Raw genomic sequence first — 13,304 nt, forward strand, 5'->3', positions numbered from 1 at the left:
GAAAGTGTCAGCATCGGGATTTGAACCCACATCTTTAGGCTCCACCATCCACAGCTACCTCAGCAGAGGCCAGGAGTGAGCACAGGTCTGAGAGTGGATGGTGCAATGAGGGCAGGAAGTGAGAATCTCGGAGGCAAGATGAGTGTGGTGTTTCTGGCTGCAGACCATGTGGCCAAGGGTCTTAAGACATGTGAAGAGGTTCTGCAGGGTGGCTCCAGTCTGTAGGAGAGAGGTCATGGAGCTGAATGATGTGGCAGGGACTCAGGATTTGCTACCAGTCCCTGTAGGGAGGTGAAGATGCCCTGAGAGAGTGTTGCGCCTGTGGTGTTATCCTCTAAGTCACACGTGCCCATTGCAGGAGCCATCTTGCTGAGCCTAAGTGCCTCCACCACCTCCTCTTCCTGGAGGGTTGACATCCCTTCCTCCTCCTCTCTGGTCTTACATCATTGGCCCCATCCATGCCACGTGGCTAGGGGGTTTCTTCACAGTATATCCCCAGAAACTCAGATGGCTAGAAACTTTGACTTCCCAACAGAACTGCAAGCTCTCTGAGGGCAGGAATCACACTTTGTTTATCTCTGATGATGTCCATTGAGTCCCTTGCACATAATAGGTATTTTTCTGTTGAAATCCATTGGCCTATAGATGAGGGGACTGAGGGTCCGAGAGACCCAAGGTCATACACAAGCAGCCAGAGGCCGAGCCAGGCTTGGAAACCACATCTCCTGCCTCAAAACCTAGTGATCCTCTCTCTTCCCTGAGAAGAAATAGCTCCTCTGGTCAGCAGGTCCCCCAGGAAGGCAGTGGGAGGCAGCAGAGTATAGCGCCAGGGGTCAGAGACAGGGATTCGGAGCTTCTACTTGTTCCCAGTCTCCGGTGTCAGTTTCTATCTGTATAACAGCATTTTAGGCACAGCTTATTAGCTTAAATGGAAGATTGTTTTTTATTGTTAGGAATTCATTGAGGGTACAAAGAATCAGGTTACATTAATTGCTTGTGTTAGATAAAGACCCTCTTATAATAGTGTTCCTCCCCCCAAAGATGAACCACCCCCGTGATCCCCCAGCCCCTTCCTCCTTCCCTCTCTCCACTCTCCTTATCCTCCACCCCCCACCATGTGCTAGGTCATTAATTGTCCAAGGACCTGAAACCAGAGGAACCTAATTTCAGTTTTTATTTGGGTCTCACCAACCCTGGACACCACACTGCATTCAGTTGTCATGCCTGCCCTGTCTCTTCTGGTCTGGAGCAGTTTCTCCATCTCTCCTTGTGTTTAATGACCTTGAAATTCATGAGGAGAACGGGCCAGGTGTCCTGCAGAATGTCCCCCCCCAATCTGGGTTTGTGTGATGGCTTTCTCATGATTAGACCACATTTATGGGTTTGGGGAAAGAATATCACAGAAGTGAAGTTCTCTTAAACCAGAGACATTCAGGGGCCCTTCCTCTTGTGCATTCTATAATCCTTGGTCGTCTCCTTCCTCATGCCACCCTCTCCCAGGGCTACCAAACATCCTGCCTTGTTCAGGACTTTTCTGGTTTTGGCATTTTGAATGTCCTGTGTCCTGGGCAAGCCAGGATGGCTGGTCGCTCTCTCCTCTTCACGGCCATGTCAGAAATCCCTCAGGCTGGGTGCAGTGGCTCCTACCTGTAATCACAGCACTTGGGGAGGTCAAGGTGGCAGGATCTCTTGAGGCCAGGAGTTGGAGACCAGCCTGGGCAACATACCAAGACTCCATCTCCACAAAATAATTTTAAAATTAGCTGGGTTTGGTGTCATGTGCCTATAGTCCCAGTGAGTTGGGAGGTGAGGCAGAGGATCACTTGAGCTCTGGGCTTCAGTGCTGGAGCATGCTGTGATCATGCCTGGTGACATATCGAGATCCTATTGGAGAAGAAAAGAAAAGAAAAGAGAAAAGAAAAGAAAAGAAGAAAAGAGGAAAGAGAAAGGAAAGGAAAGGAAAAGAAAAGAAAGCCAGAATCACCTGTGCTTAAATGCATCCCTCACTTAACTTCAGGAAAGGGAGGTGCCCATTTTACAGATGGTAATATTTTGTCCGGAGGCAGTGGGTAGTATCCCCTAGGTAGCACAGCAAGTAAATGGCAGAGCCAGGATCCAAATCCAGGGCTTGTGATTCTAAGTACAGCTTTAGAACTGTTTTTTTTTTTGTTTTGTTTTTTTGCCTCCCACTAAATCTTCCTACCCATTTGGCCTACCAGGTGGGGAGAGAAGCTTGAGACTGTTGGCTTGCCTTAAGTAGGCAGAGGAGCTGTCCCAGTGCTCAGCCAGAGGCCAGGCACCTTGAGTTCATGCAGCACTTTGGAGGAAGGCCGCGTGCCTGCCCATCTTTTATCAAAATGCTCCTGATGCCACAGCACCCAAGCCTCCCTCCCCGACAGGTGGGTGTTCTTGAAAAGGAACTAGGGTGGTTTTGTGTCTTTTTTCCTTTTTCTTTCTTTTTCTTTAGTATTCATGAGCATTCTCCCTCTGCAGGGTTAAAATGTGTGTTCTTGGGAAATAGTGGTATTTAATGAAGGCGCTTTGAGCTGAATCAAAGAGCATCATTCTTCTGAAAGTCCTTCTTCCCGGTCTCTGCATCCGGCTCCGATCAAAGGGAATCCACAGCCTTGGCTTTCCGTTGCTGTTGTCATGGAAATCGTTATAAGGATGGGATCGCGTGGACCAGAGGTCAGGGTATAGTTGCTTTGGCTCCCAGCACACGTGTCCCGGATGCCAGAGTCAGAGCTAATCAAATAAAGCAGTGATGACACTGGGCATTGCTGCCTCTCCTCTCAGATGTGCGGTGTTTGTCCTTTGCCTGAAGGCTGCAGGGATACAGGCAGGGGAAGCAGAAAGGAAGGGGAAGGGAGAAGGAGCCAACTTCGCCTGTGGCTGCTTCTTAAAGTGCTGGGTATTGTGTTGAACAATCCATTCACTCATTCAGCCACTGGGAATTTATGCAGCACCTACTGTGTGTCATGGTTAGAAAGACAGGTGTGGTGCCCACCCTGGTGGAACTTACATCTGATGCAAAAGACAAACAATGTTACAAATCATCCCAAAGAAAGGGGGGAAATAGAGGGTCCCAAGATAGGGAAATGTAGGGGATCTTGTTTAGCTTGGGGATCAGCTAAACTAGCCTGGGTGAAGGAAAAGCAAGAAGGGATCAGAACACACAGGGTCTGGAAGGTTTGGATTTTATGCCAAAGGTAGTGAGAAGCCAGTGGGAGATTTTGAGCAAAGTCTGACAGAAGTAGAGCAGTGGTCCTTAACCTTTTTGGCACCAGGGACCAGCTTCATGGAAGACAAAGTTTCCACCAATCAGGGAATGATTCAAGTGCCTTACACTTACTGTGCACTTTACTTCTATTATTATTTCAGTGTAATATATAATGAAGTGATTACACAACTCACCATAATGCAGAATCCATGGGAACCCTGACCTGGTTTCCCTGCAGATCAGCAGGTGTTAGAATCTCAGAAGGAGTGTGCAACCTCGATCCCTCACACGTACAGAGAGTTCATGCTCCTGGGAGGATCTGCTGCTGCAGCCGATCTGACAGGAGGCGGAGCTCACGTGTGATGTCAGCAATGGGGAGGGGCTGTAAATACAGATGAAGTTCACTTGTTCACCTACCATTCACCCGCTGCTGTGAGGCCCCACCCTTAGCAGGCCACAGACTGGTACCACAGAGGTTGAGGACCTCAGTTTTGGTTGAGGACCTCAGTTTTAGATGGTTGTTCTTCTGTGTGAAGAATGAATTAAGGAGGGGAGGAGTGGGTGTCCTTCTTGAAGGCTAATGCACTCTTCTAGGCCAGAGGAAATGGGCACCTGGGTCAGGGGTATCAATAGAGATGGCAAGAAGAGACAAACTTGGAGCCGATTTGGAAATGATGGGACTTGCAGATAAGGTTTACTTAGCACCAAGTATGTTATTTCAGATAAGCATGCCGTAACCTTAAAAGGTGGATGTTCCTATTTCTGACCCATTTTACTAACAAGGCGCCAAACTCTGAGAGGGTGAGTACTTTGCCCAAGGGCACCAGCAATACAAGTCCAGAAACTATAAATAACAACAGTCCTGTGTGCTTGCAACTTGGTTTACCCAATATGTATTAACATTTATTAAGTGCTTACTGCATACAAGCCTTTTCCTTGGTGTCTTTGGGGTCCTGAAATTTGGCTGCATGTCAGAGAACTTGAGCACCATTTAAAAATCACAGATTTATTCATCCCACCCCAGAGACACCCTTTTGCAAAATTAAGCTTTCGTTGAAATCCAGAATTGACATTTGTAAATAACCACATCAGGAAATTTGGAGGCTGAACTGAGAACCAGCATTTGAGAAACATAGGTCTTAATTATGCCATTTTGCAGATGAAAAAACTAACAGAAAGGTATGTTAGAGTGACCCATCTTAGTTCTCCATGCTTTAAAATTAATTAAATTTTGAGTCCAGATAACTGGATCCTGCACTTGCTAATTTGGGGGCCTTCACCAAGTGGGGCGACCTCCCTGAGGCCTCTTCCTAAAGTAGAGTGATGTGATCACTTGATGTCCCAAGGAACTTATGGCTGCTGATGAGGGAAAAGCCAGTGAGAGCTTCAGAAACTTGCCTGGACTCTGTGGCCTTGGCAGCTTGCTGGCCATGCTGATGGCTAACCTAGAGAAAGATTTATGGTATAAAGTGCACAGGTAAGGGCATGTGTTCAAATGCACCTTTCAGAGAGCTGTGCTCATTCTGCAAATATTGATATGGCCTCCACCCTGGGATGAATTCAGGGCCAAGGATCAGGGATAAAGGGGAGATGACAAGGTCCCTGTCCTTGACGGGCTCCCAGTTCTAGAAGCAGACTCTAAGATGACAGAGTGACGAACTCTATATTGGAGGAATAGTTGGGTTTCACTGAAGAGGAAGCCTTTAATTTTGCTTCGAGTGAGGAGCTGGTAGCTTTCACTAACTCTGTAAAGACAGAAGTGAACTGCGGGTTATGTAAGATACATGTGGGCATTCTAAGGAGGGAGCACCAGAGCACGAAAAAGACCAAAAGCATATTCCATTTGGTATGGTGTCAATGGAGTGTAAGGGCAGAGGGGATGGTGCCTGCAATGGAGGCCAGAGCCACCAGCTCATGAATGGTTTAGTGAACCTGGCTAAGGAGTTTGCACTTCATCTCAAAGTAATAGGGAGCCATAGAAAGGTACTGAGCAGAGGAGGGCATAACCAGAAGGACTCGTTAAAAATGGCAGGATTCTAAGGCCTAGTAGTAGCTCACACCTGTAATCCCAGCACTCTGGGAGGCTGAGGTAGGTGGACCGCTTGAGGTCAGGTATCTGAGACCAGCCTGAGTAAAAGCAAGATGCTGTCTCTACTAAAAATAGAAAAATTAGTTTGGTGTGGAGGTTCATGTCTATAGCCCCCACCTACTCAGAGAGGCTGAGGCAGGAGGAGTTTGAGGTTGCAGGAACTATGATGATGCAACTGCACTCAGCTGGGGTGACAGAGTGAGACTGTTTCAAAAAAAAAAAAAAGCCAGGATTATAATTATCGTCCCAGTTAAAGCACTGGAGCCTACATAGAATTATAGCCCCAGTACCAGGAGAGTGTCCTTTAGCCAGAGCGTCTATCTCCTCTCTGTTTAGGTGGGCAATCCCACTGCTCATTGCCCCCACCCCTTGTCTAGAAAGTCATTTTCCATCCAGTTTCCCTCCATTAGGAGCCTTGGCTATATCTCAGTCAACCCCTGAGATATCAAGATTCTCCTGATTAACACAGCAGATCGTGTAGAGGCTTCAAATCTTGCCTCTGACTCGTAACTTCCTTATGCTATAGATCCGGGGCAAGTCACCTGCCTTGACTCCATTTTCTTACCAAATAAAAGGGGGCATGATGATCCCAGCTAATTGGGCTGGTATCTAAAAAGCACTGGACCAGGAATTTGAAAGGAGTATCTGAATCAAAAACTCTTCAGACAAAGATTTCAAAATACAGCCCTCTGCACTGGCTCCCACTCTCCACTTACTGGTGTCAGTTGTCGGAAGGCGTTGGTTTCTGGGCACACAATTCTGTAAGATCTCGGGAACAGGTAGGCAAGATGAGGTGTGGGGTTGATCTAATGACACCTGTTCTTTCAGAGCCAATTTCTAATTAATTCCCATGGAATGTTTCCACTGGAAACAAACTAATCTGGAGACAGAAGCAGCTCCAGCAACCAAGATATATAATTGAGATAATCACTGTGCATAAATAACATCTGTGAGTAACAGATGCCAGCACCTGGCTCCACGGAGACAGTGGAGGGTGATTTCTGCTCCAGGACAGTAGTTCCTTCCCCTTCTCCCCCAATTTGATTGACGCCTTTGACCTTTGTCTCCTCCCCAAAGGGAATATGTTATTTGCTTTGTGTTACATAGAGAATGGTTTGCACTGAAGTTTTCAGTTGTTTGCTTAATTCATGCTGGGGGCTATATTTCCCTCTGCATGCTGAGAACAAAGCTGCCACCAAGCCCCAGTCATTGTACCCCCTAAGTACTCTGAAATTCATCCCCCCCTTATTTCACACCACCTGTGTAATTCACCAGCTGCTCACACTCTTTCTCTCTCTTTTCTTCCCCAGCACTTACCTCTCTCCCCCTCTTCCTCTCCCTTTCTGGGATTTCTCTCAAGTTTGCTAGCCTCTGTCTTGTCCACCCGAGCTTCCTGCCACCTAATCTTTGGAGAGAGGATTTTAAAATTTAAATACAATCTTGGCCTCTTGTGTTTAGAATCCATTAGTAGTTCCCACTGCCCTCAGGGTAAAGGCCTTGCTTTTGACCTTAACCTACAAGGACGAGCACTTCCCTCCAACCCTCTCGTCACCCCTCCCCAGCAACTTAGAATGGCTGGGCCACACCTGCTCTAACCAGTTCACCTTTGCCCAAGCTGTACCCTCTGCCGGCTGAGCTCTTGCGACTTCCCTTCCTTTCCTCTTTGGTGGACACTGGTGTGTCACTGAACTTGAGCTTGGACCTCCACAGGCTGGGTGAGGGTTTCACCTCTCTCCTCTCTCATTCTGTTGGCTTTACTCTCTCTTTACTCTCTCTATACATAGCTCTCTTTAAATTACCCCTTTGTTTCCTTCATTTTCTTTCTAAGAACTGGTCTTACCCAAAGTCACAAAGGTAATAAGAGGTCCAGCCTGTCGGGGACTGAAGCCAGGGGAGTCTGGCTGTAGCACTCATTGGACAGTTTAACTACTACCGTACCCCGCCAACGTGCCTCCTGTTGCCCTCTTGTTGTATTAGGGCCATCACATCCTTTCTGCTCACCCTAACTGCTGCTGCAGCCCCCTCTACCTGGGGATTCTGGCTCAGCCTCAGTGTTGCCTCAAGTGGGACCATTAGGCCTGGTGCATCTTCTGCACCGTGAACTCCACTGCTGGTTAGCCAACAGCCTGCGGCCTCCCATTAGGGCTGGAAGACTGATGACCCTGGCTTCATCCCCACTGCTCTTAATTGGGACATTTGTCACCGCATATCACCCATGACTCCACGATACATTGGAAAGAAGTAATAAGCTCCAGGAAGATGACCCTGCTGGGAGTCTTTTGTGTGAGTGGGCACCTTGGGAACACTTCTTCCCAATCGGGGACTATAGAACAGGTGGCTTCACCGAATGTTTTATTTGAAACACTTTTTTTTTTTTTTTAAAGATTATGTTGGAGTGAATTGATTCAATTTTAACACAAACTCCTGTCAGAGGAGATAAAGACTGAATTGTAATTGGTGAAAAACATGGTTATCACAAGCCTGTTGGCCCCACAAACACTGACACTTTCAATGCTGTGATGAATGATGTAGGACGGAGCTGCTGTCATCATAGGTAGAAAAGGCTGTCTTCTCCCCAGAGGACCTGTTACTGTTCAGCCATGGAGGCCCTGGTCCTAAAGCAGTCATAATAACCGTCTCAAAATGATGATATTTATGATGAACCTAGATGGTTTGCACTTTGCCAGGCATGGTGGACTTCTACATCATGACCTAATTCCCACCCCCACCAAATCCACTGGAATGTAGTAAATTCTTTAAGAGCAGAGGCCCCTTCCATTTTGGGCCAGTGTGTAGGAGTGTGGCTACATTCAGCAAGTGCCCAGTGAGTGAGTGCGAACTGACCAGACGGGCAGTGAGCTTCCGTTTCATGTAGGAGGAGGGTCTGCATGAGACAATTGCCCAAAGAGTTAGGTAGAACTGGATTTTTAAAAAATATTTTATTTTAAAATACTTTAAAACTTACAGAAAAGTTAAACATAGCTCAAAGGGTGCCTGTGAATTCTTCATTCATATTCACCAGCTCTTAACATTTTGCCACACGGACTTTACCATTCTCTCTCTAAATGACATTTTCTGAATTATTTGAAAACAAGCTGCAGACGTAGTGTCCCTTTATCCTAATCGAAATCAGAACATTTAATATTTATAAAAAACACTTTATTTTCTGATCCAGAGCTTGGCAAACGAGGGTCTGCAGGTCAAATTTGGCCGTCTGCCTATTTTTTTTTTTTTTGTTCGTTTTATTACAGCCTGTGAGGAAAGAATGTTTTTATGGTTTTAAATGGTTGTATTTAAGGTGGTTATATCAATGCCTGTCTCTGTACTTGATTTTGCCTCGGGGCCTACCAAGCCTAAAATACTTTGTATCTGGCCCTTTGAAGAAAAAGTTTGCAGATCCCTGATCTTTTCTGCAGATTCTTCAAATTTCACCAATTGCCCTCCCAGCTAATGTGGTTTACAGCGATTTCTCCCCAGCTTAGGTTCCAATGTGGCATGCAAAACTGCTTGCATTCTGTTTTTATGAAGTAATAACTTCTTAGTCTTTCTTCCTCTTTTACGATGCTGACCTTTTTGGAGAGTTCAGGCCAGTTATGTTACAGAATGTTCCTTGACTTTGGCGAACTAGAATTTGAATCGCCATCCTTCTGATTTCAGAGCCATTTGAGTTTGTGCAGGTCTGAGATTCCTAGATCGTGTTCAACGTTAAATGCAGAAAGTCCTAGCCTAATTGAGATGAGCTAGTTGATAATCATCATACCAGTGTCTCAACCACTAAGTAATCCTGGGGAATATAAAATGCCTCTGTCCCAATTTGCCTGCCCTCCACCGGGCCTTTCAGTAAGGCTGGTTACAAAATGCACCAGGGATTTGGGAGAGTCAGTGATAAGCCAGGTGCCAGTTAAGAGCCTGCCCCCTACCAAGCAAGCCTTTTGTCTATTGAATTCCCAAGCTGCTCCTTAGATGGAGTCTTACCATCCACCAGTGCTGGCCTGTATCTTGACTTTTTTTTTGTTCCACTTATGCATATGAGATCTATTGATATTCCCGAGGGTGGTAGTTGGTTCATTCTTCTTGCTGTTTTATGTGACTACCACAGTTTATCCATGTTGCTATTGACGGACATGTAGGTTGTGTCTAGGTTTTGGTTATTATGAAGATAGTCACTGTGAACATTTTTGACACGTCCTTTAATGAGGAGGGCAGATGGGGGTGCAAGCATGTGCATTTCTATAGGATATGTACCTATAGATCTGATATCTCTGGATCACAGTACACCTGTTTGTTTGGCTTGAGCAGATAGTACCAAATGGTTTTCCAAAGTCCATATAGACATCTACATTCCAGCAACAGAGTAGGACACTTCCCCTGGCTTCCCATCATGGGCATTATGACTCATTTAAATTTTAGCCATTCTCAGGGAAGTGTATTTATGGTTCTGCTTTGCCTTTCCCTGATGAGTGATGAGGTGGATCACCTATAAAGGTGATATTGACCATTGAATAGCTACTTTCACCTGTTCAAGGTGTATGCTTATTTCTCAATTGAGTTGCCTGTATTTTTCTTAGTGAATTGCAGGACACTCTGGATTTAAACTCTTTGCTAGGTTCATCTATTGTAAATATTTTCTTCTAGTTCATGGCTGATATGACATTGTCTTAGTGGTCTTTTTATGAAGAGAAAGTCTTGATGCTTTCTTTTTTTTTTCTGAGACAGAATCTCACTCTGTTGCCACCAGCCAGAGTGCGGTAGTGTCAGTCCAGCTCACAGCAACAAAAAACTCTCGCGCTCAAGTGATCCTCCACTCTCAGCCTTCCAAGTTGCAGGGATTACAGGGGCATGCCACCAAGCCTGGCTAACTTTTCTATTTTTAGTAGAGATCAGATCTTGCTTTGCTCAGGCTGGTGTGGATCTCCTGAGCTCAAGCAATCCTCCTGCCTCAGCCTCCTAAAGTGCAGGGATTATAGGTGTGAGCGACTGTACCTGGCTTGAGAAACTTTTGATCTCAGCTAATGGATCAATCTTAGGTATCTTAGAATCCGATGTTTAAATCAGTAGGTCAGGCAGAAGGTGTTCTGGTTAGCTGTGTGTTCTGGTTAAGTGGGAGTGGCACAGGATGATGGCCAGCCCTATGCCCAGTCCAGTCCACAATTCAGTCCCTCGGTGCCCAATCAGTTTCTGCTGGAACTTGAACTACACTGGTGGTTTTCAAGCTTGTGTGTATAGGGGTGGGTGTGTGCACACGCATGATGTGTGTATTTTCTTTTAAGCAAAAAAAAAAAAAAAAAAATCTCCTTATTAAAGAAAAATCTCATTTCCTACCCAGCTAGGGCTTTTCTTGTTTCTCTTGAAGTGCCCTCATTCTGACTATGAAGAAAGGGACCAGCTCAGGAATCTGGGGTTTGGAGGACAAGGCTATAGTGACCCTTCCTATCCGGGTCATTTCCTCCTACAAGGAAGGGTCCTGTCCACATGTCCCAGATCTCATCCTTCCTGGGAACAGGCCTGGTGTCTGGGTTGGAGACCTGTGGACAGAGGAAGTGGAGTCTCCCCATACAAAGTCAGGCTGACCTAGGTGGGTTCACTGATGCCTCTGTTGACATCTCTGCTTTGGTTCCTCAGTACATGTGTGTAAGTCCCTACTATGTAGGGAACCAGAGCTGAGCAAGAGCCAGCTGGTCTTTAAGGAGCCCAAAGCCCAGCAGAAGACAGATATCAGGGCATACAGATGCTGTGCTGTTTAGAGGAACGCAGTAGAATATCATAAACGAAGGGAGTGTGAAAAAGACAGGGGGCAAGGAGGGCCTTTGGGAGATGTTTTATCCTGATTTTCTATTTCCTTCTCTCTTTGGAGCATCAGAGGGATGCTTCCCTCTTTCCATCAGCACCAGAGAGGAGGTCAGGAAGGGGGTTTTTGATGTCTGTTCAATTGTGGAGGACCTGACCAGTCCTTAGATCCCAAAATATAAAAAATTAGGAGGACTATTGAACCCTCAAAGAAATAGACGTAAGACAAGTGAAAGAAGAGCTGTTCTGCTCAGCAGGTGGTGAGCACACTCCACAGGGCTGATAAGAGAAAGCCTCAGACTTAAGAGAGACCTCAGTTTAGGTCCTGATTTCTTCACCATTTGTTAACTGTGTGACTTTGACAAGTCAACTAACCTTTCTGAGCCCCGGTTTCCACAGTTATCAAATGGGAGTGAAAACATATACTTCATAGAGATACTACATGTTGATAATATTAATATGAATTAACATATACATGTGTCCAAATAAGCTCAGGCTGCCTTAGCAAAATGCAATGAAGCAGGCAGTGTTAACAATAGACATTTATTTCTCAGGCTGAAAGTCTGAGATCAGGGTGCCAACATGTGCCTGGGTTCTGGTGAGGGCTTTCTTTCTGGCTGGCAGCAGACAGGTGCCTTCCCTTTGTGTTCTCACATGGTGGAGAAAGGGGAAATTATCTTTCTGGTGTCTCTTCTTCTAAGGGCACTAATCCCATCATGGGGGCCACACCTCTATTACTTCATCTAAACATTATTACCTCTCAAATGCCTCTTCTCCAATACCACCATATGAATGAGTGGTCACGGCTTTAACACTTGAATTTGGGGCGGGGGAGGGACACAATTCAGTCCTATAGCAACATGGTAAACTATTAATAGGGAGTTAATTATGAATATTATTCTAATAATAATGTTTATTATTACTCTGAAGAAGATGGAAAAGTACATGTTCAGGAAAGGTTTCGATGCATCAATAATTGATCCTTCCCTAGATAAATGTCAGGAAAATTATGGAATGTGTAATGTATATGCCCGAATAGTTTGAGCTCAAGGGCACTGAGGGTGGCTACTGTACAGTCTTAGGAGCTCTGGCATCTGAGGGTGGCTACTGTACTTTCCTTAGGGGCTCTGTCATCAGACTTCTGAACCACACAGACCACTGGGGGGCCTGGCCTGACGTTTTTAATATGTTGGTATTTAACAGTTTTGCTGTATGTCAAGGCTGTCTCTACTGTGAGCTGTGGGTGATTCCCTTCAGGGAAAACCTTAATGCTGAAGGGTGATTCTTCCAAGTGCCCTGATGGGATGTCAAGGCCTGTAATGTGCTAAGATTAGCCTGCCAAAGACACCATTTCTTAACCAGAATGCTCTCCCCGCGGCATTTGCAATGCAGTATTTTTAAATCCCCCAAGTTGTTCAAGATGACCCAGAAATCCGGGTCCTAATCACTCTGCTAAAATATCAAATTTTTTCCTCTCCCTACCTCATTCCATATGTCTAGCCAACTCATCTACTAGGTTAATAAATCCAAAGCAAACATTTTACCCAGGTATTTAAAGCAGGCAGATGGCTTTGCATAGAAAAGTAATGCTATTCATCGGTTTGTAGTTGACTTATATGTGACGGGAATCTCAATTGCTCTCATGCTGAATGAGAAGAAGAGGGGTGGGGAGGAAGTGGCTGGGCTGAACTCAGCCATCATAGAGACTTGTGAGCCAAGGGGACAGTGTGGCAGGCCAGCAAAGGCATAGGTTTGGAGTCTCACTGTCTTGGACAGGAGTTTGACCTTGGGCAAGTCATTTCTCTGCCCTGGGCTGCAGTTTCATCATTTGTGAATGATAAGGGCTGATTACTTCCTTGCAGGGCTGTTTTGGGCTTCAGAGATAAGAATATTGCATGGCCTAGGCAGTGCCTAAGGTATATTTGAGTGCTGAAGAAATGTCCTTTCCTCCTTTCTCCTTCCTTGAGCAATTGGGGGAGGATATCAGAGCAGGAGAGCATGCTCTGATTTGCTACACAGGGTCACATGCCCTCTTGGGCTGGGTATGGTGGCTCATGCCTGTAATCCTAGCACTCTGGGAGACCAAGGCAGGTGGATTGTTTGAGCTCAGGAGTTCGAGACCAGCCTGAGCAAGAGCAAGACCCCATGTCTAAAAATAGCTGGGCTTTGTGGTAGGTGTCTGTAGTCTCAGCTACTTGGGAGGCTGAG

At 45.9% G+C, this 13,304-nt stretch overlaps 1 protein-coding gene across 4 annotated transcripts in view; it reads left to right on the forward strand.

The window, feature by feature from the left end:
- Positions 1-13,304, forward strand: part of MYO18B (myosin XVIIIB) — a 262,880-nt gene that overhangs the window by 166,918 nt on the left and 82,658 nt on the right. The gene's annotated exons all lie outside the window — the stretch shown is intronic.

This window comes from Otolemur garnettii, unplaced genomic scaffold (assembly GCF_000181295.1).
Source record: "Otolemur garnettii isolate 467f Iridium unplaced genomic scaffold, OtoGar3 scaffold00038, whole genome shotgun sequence".
Classification (NCBI taxonomy): domain Eukaryota; kingdom Metazoa; phylum Chordata; class Mammalia; order Primates; family Galagidae; genus Otolemur; species Otolemur garnettii.